The sequence below is a fragment of the Bufo bufo genome, chromosome 2, assembly GCF_905171765.1.
Source record: "Bufo bufo chromosome 2, aBufBuf1.1, whole genome shotgun sequence".
In the NCBI taxonomy this organism is placed as follows: Eukaryota; Metazoa; Chordata; class Amphibia; order Anura; family Bufonidae; genus Bufo; species Bufo bufo.
Window position 1 is genome coordinate 284,867,230 of NC_053390.1, and position 5,985 is coordinate 284,873,214.

At 40.0% G+C, this 5,985-nt stretch overlaps 1 non-coding gene across 1 annotated transcript; it reads left to right on the forward strand.

Annotated features, from left to right (window-relative positions):
- Window positions 1-2,011: 2,011 nt before the first annotated feature.
- On the forward strand, window positions 2,012-2,118 carry LOC120992621. The gene has a single exon (XR_005777024.1). It is a non-coding gene; the product is annotated as a U6 spliceosomal RNA (small nuclear RNA).
- The last annotated feature ends 3,867 nt before the right edge of the window (window positions 2,119-5,985 follow it).

Sequence of the window (5,985 nt, forward strand, 5' to 3'; positions counted from 1 at the left end):
CCGTTGTAAAAGTTGCAGATGTGCAGTTTGCAACTTTTTCTCTACACAAAAGTGACATATCTTTATTAGTGATGAGCGGCATAGGCAATATTCGAATTCGATATTTCGCAAATTTTGGGCCGAATAGTCACCATAAATTCTCAAATTAGAGAATTTATGATCTCTAGTCATTGTTTACTTGATTGTGAAAATCGGCATTGTAATATATTCACGAAAAATTCACGATTTGAATATTCAACACTATTCGCGAATACGAATATAAAGCACTATATTCTAAATATTTGTGAATTCTCGAAGTGGCAATATTCATGATTAAAATTCTCGATTCGAATACTCAAATGTCTTATGTGTGGACAGGACAGGAATGTCTTATGTGTGGACAGGAAGTCAGTTTCTCTATATATTCCTATGGGACGGACATCAAGGCTTCCACAGGAATAAATAGAGAAACTGACTTCCTGTCCACACATAAAACACTGTGCCATTTGGAGAGTTAGAGCAGTGATGGTAAACATTTTAGAGACTAAGTGTCCAAACTGCAACCCTACAACCCACTTATTTATTGCAAAGTGCAAGCACAGCAATTTAACCTGAATATTACAGTCCAATATTACAGTCCATGTACTTTATCATTTAGCTATAATAGACTGCCTACATTCAATGTGCTGCCTGTCCGTTCATAGTGCGCCCTGCGCTGATGAATGGCTAGAAAAGTCTAAAGCATAATGGTGAACCAAAGACTTTTTCCTGGGTGCGGGTGCCCACAGAGAGGGAGCTGAGTGCTGCCTCTGGCACCCGTGCCATAGGTTCACCACTAGTGATGAGCAGTATAGGCAATATTCATTTTTGCAATATTTCACAAATTTTTCACATAATATTCGCAATAAATTTGCTATTTCTAGAATTCGTGATCTCCAGTCATTTTTTTCGAGATTGTGCAAATCGGCACTAATGATGCACATATTTATCACTATCTAACCTACACTGACTATCTCCCACTATCTGTATTATATATACGTATATGAGCTGACTAACTACTGTGTTTCCCTGAAAATAAGACACTGTCTTATAATTATTTTTCCTCAGGAAGACACACTATGGCTTATTTTCATGGGATGTCTTATTTTTATTAAGGATGGTACAACAATCTCCCCTGGTGTTTGTGTGGGGTGAGAGAGATCCACAGACTGTTGCTGATCAGTGTTGGGGAGCAGCAGCTTTACTGGTGTTTGTGGGGGGTGAGAGAGACCCACAGACTTGTGCTGATCAGTGTTGGGGAGCAGCAGATTTACTGGTATTTGTGGGGGGTGAGAGAGACCCACAGTGCTCAGTAAAACGGCAGCCACAACTTTATTCTTCCCCCTGAGGACACACAATACCTAAAACAGAACTTCCTGCTCCTCACTTCACTGAGAAGACTTTAACTTTCACTTTCTATGTCTCCCTCTATGCCTCAGCTTGCAGCACACACAAAAGGACTGGTACCTGACAGGGGGAGCCGACCTTGTTGATGGGGCTGCCTGCACCTCTCCGGTCACCTCCAAGATAGCAGCTGTCACGATGGGGCAGATGAGAAGTGCTGCCCATCTTCTTTACCGCTCTGCGCCGGTACGTTTAGCCACGCCTATCGCTATGTCTTATTTTCGGGGTATGGCTTATATTGCGCAAACAAATACTTAGAAATCCTGCTACGGCTTATTTTATGGGTATGTCTTATTTTCGGGGAAACACTGTATCTAATGTAATTGGATAAGGAATAGGATCCAGATGAAAGCACAAAGCACAGCAATGTCACTGCTCTCTCTCTCAGAACTGCAAAAAAAACAGCAGAGAATGGCTGCTGGGGAGTTCCTTATATAGTAAAGGGGTAGGCAACTTTCCTATTGGTTGCTAGGGATGTTGCTAAGCTCTGACAAGGATATTGCAGCCTTCTCATTGGCCCACCAGCAAGAAGGGAGGTTACTGATGAAAAAAGAATCTAGAAGATTCACGATTAAGAATATATAGCACTGTGCTTGCTTCGGCAGCGCATATACTAAAATTGGAATGATACAGAGAAGATTAGCATGGCCCCTGCGCAAGGATGACACGCAAATTCGTGAAGCGTTCCATATTTTTAATAAAAAGAATAAAAAAATAAAAATAAAAGAATATATAGCACTATACAGGGAGTGCAGAATTATTAGGCAAGTTGTATTTTTGAGGATTAATTTTATTATTGAACAACAACCATGTTCTCAATGAACCCAAAAAACTCATTAATATCAAAGCTGAATATTTTTGGAAGTAGTTTTTAGTTTGTTTTTAGTTTTAGCTATTTTAGGGGGATATCTGTGTGTGCAGGTGACTATTACTGTGCATAATTATTAGGCAACTTAACAAAAAACAAATATATACCCATTTCAATTATTTATTTTTACCAGTGAAACCAATATAACATCTCAACATTCACAAATATACATTTCTGACATTCAAAAACAAAACAAAAACAAATCAGTGACCAATATAGCCACCTTTTTTTGCAAGGACACTCAAAAGCCTGCCATCCATGGATTCTGTCAGTGTTTTGATCTGTTCACCATCAACATTGCGTGCAGCAGCAACCACAGCCTCCCAGACACTGTTCAGAGAGGTGTACTGTTTTCCCTCCTTGTAAATCTCACATTTGATGATGGACCACAGGTTCTCAATGAGGTTCAGATCAGGTGAACAAGGAGGCCATGTCATTAGATTTTCTTCTTTTATACCCTTTCTTGCCAGCCACGCTGTGGAGTACTTGGACGCGTGTGATGGAGCATTGTCCTGCATGAAAATCATGTTTTTCTTGAAGGATGCAGACTTCTTCCTGTACCACTGCTTGAAGAAGGTGTCTTCCAGAAACTGGCAGTAGGACTGGGAGTTGAGCTTGACTCCATCCTCAACCCGAAAAGGCCCCACAAGCTCATCTTTGATGATACCAGCCCAAACCAGTACTCCACCTCCACCTTGCTGGCGTCTGAGTCGGACTGGAGCTCTCTGCCCTTTACCAATCCAGCCACGGGCCCATCCATCTGGCCCATCAAGACTCACTCTCATTTCATCAGTCCATAAAACCTTAGAAAAATCAGTCTTGAGATATTTCTTGGCCCAGTCTTGACGTTTCAGCTTGTGTGTCTTGTTCAGTGGTGGTCGTCTTTCAGCCTTTCTTACCTTGGCCATGTCTCTGAGTATTGCACACCTTGTGCTTTTGGGCACTCCAGTGATGTTGCAGCTCTGAAATATGGCCAAACTGGTGGCAAGTGGCATCTTGGCAGCTGCACGCTTGACTTTTCTCAGTTCATGGGCAGTTATTTTGCGCCTTTTTTTTTCCACACGCTTCTTGCGACCCTGTTGACTATTTTGAATGAAACGCTTGATTGTTCGATGATCACGCTTCAGAAGCTTTGCAATTTTAGGAGTGCTGCATCCCTCTGCAAGATATCTCACTATTTTTGACTTTTCTGAGCCTGTCAAGTCCTTCTTTTGACCCATTTTGCCAAAGGAAAGGAAGTTGCCTAATAATTATGCACACCTAATATAGGGTGTTGATGTCATTAGACCACACCCCTTCTCATTACAGAGATGCACATCACCTAATATGCTTAATTGGTAGTAGGCTTTCGAGCCTATACAGCTTGGAGTAAGACAACATGCATAAAGAGGATGATGTGGTCAAAATACTCATTTGCCTAATAATTCTGCACGCAGTGTATTCTACATCTTCGTGAATTCTCGAAGTGCCGATATTCGCGATAAAAATTTGCGATTAGAATATTCACGATCAACACTATTCACCACCACTGAGTTAGAGTGTCGATCATATGAGCTGGGGACCAGAGGGGAGGGGATAACACACAAATGCGACCACCAGTAAGAACTGACTGCACTACGATTGACAGCACGTGCTTTTCTACTGGGGATTGTTTTGAAGAATGAGGCCAGAAGTAAATATAAAGTCTTTTTTACTGAGTTCAAAGTGTAACTTTAGGTACATTCAATAGCAACAATTTCCAAGTGCAATTTTTTAGCACCAGTAGGGATTATAGAGGCAGGTTGGTGGCTACAAATTAGCACTTGTATTGTACTAGTAGTTCGGGTGTTAGATGTCTTATCCATAGTCCCTCACCTCACAGCAGTGTCTTTTAACCTCTTAAGGACACAGGGCGTACCTGTACATCCTGTGTATTTCCGATCATTGAGCAGGCACCCTGGGACAATGCGCGGGGGGGGTCAATTCAGACCTGCGGTTTGCGGCGTTTACGGGAGTTGCGGCGGGCAGTCAACGGTGCCATCGGGTCCCTGTGCGGCTGTAATGGGGACCCGATGGCATGGAAGGCAGCGCGATGCCTTCGTTAGGCATCGGCGCTGCCTTCCGGTGAAGAGCCTGTGAGATCCAGCCCCCTGGATTTCACAGGCAGGAAGCTGTATGAGTAATACACACTGTATTACTCATACAGCCAATGCATTCCAATACAGAAGTATTGGAATGCATTGTAAAGGGGATCAGACCCCCAAAAGTTGAAGTCCCAAACTGGGACAAAAAATTAAGTGAAAAAAAAGTTTAAAAAATAAAGTTTTCCCCCCATAAAATTAAAAGTTTCAAGTAAAAAAAAAAAAAATAATTCATTTCCCCCAAATAAAGTAAAAAAACATATTAGGTATCGCCACATCCGTATCGACCGGCTCTATAAACATATCACATGAACTAACCCCTCAGATGAACATTGTAAAAAATTTAAAATAAAAACTGTGCTAAATAAACAATTTTTTTGTCACCTTACATCACTAAAAGTACAACAGCAAGCGATCAAAAAGGCGTATGCCCACCAAAATAGTACCATCCTAACCGTCACTTCATCCCGCAAAAAATGAGCCCCTACTTAAGACAATCACCCAAAAAAATAAAAATAAAATATGTCTCAGAATATGGAGACACTAAAACATCATTTTTTTTGTTTTAAAAAAGCTGTTATTGTGTAAAACTTAAGTAAATTTAAAAAAGTATACATATTAGGTATCGCCTCGTCCGTAATAACATGCTCTATAAAAATATCACATGACCTAACCCATCAGGTGAACACCATAAAAAAAAAGGTGTAAAACAAGCCATCACAAAAGGTGTAATAGCAAGCGATTAAAAAATCATACGCACCCCAAAATAGTGCCAATCAAACCGTCATCTCATCCCGCAAAAAAAATGAGACCCTACCTAAGATAATCGACCAAAAACTGAAAAAACTATGGCTCTCAGAATATGGAGACACTAAAACATGATTTTTTTTGTTTCAAAAATGATATTATTGTGTAAAACTTACATAAATAGACATATTGGGTATCACTGCGTCCGCGTCACCTTACATCACAAAAAGTGTAATAGCAAGCGATCAAAAAGTCATACGCACCCCAAAATAGTGCCAATCAAACCGTCATGTCATCCCGAAAGAAATGAGCCCCTACACAAGACAGTCGCCCAAAAAATAAATAAAACTATGGCTTTTAGAATGTGGAGACAGTAAAGAATTATAAAAAAAAAAATATGCTTTGTTGTAAAATTTTGTAAAACTGAAACAAACAACCAAAAAAGTTGTCATATTTGGTATTGTCGCGTCCGTGACAACCTGCTCTATAGAAATACCACATGATCTAACCTGTCAGATGAATGTTGTAAATAACAAAAAATAAAAACTGTGCCAAAACAGCTATTTCTTGTTACCTTGCCTCACAAAAAGTGTAATATAGAGCAACCAAAAATCATATGTACCCTAAAATAGTACCAACAAAACTGCCACCCTATCCCGTAGTTTCTAAAATGGGGTTACTTTTTTGGGAGTTTAAAAATTATTAAAATGGAAATTCTGCCAAAAAAGTGAAATTTTGAAATTTTATCTCTATTTCCCATTAATTCTTGTGGAACACCTAAAGGATTAACAAAGTTTGTAAAATCAGTTTTGAATACCTTAAAGGGGT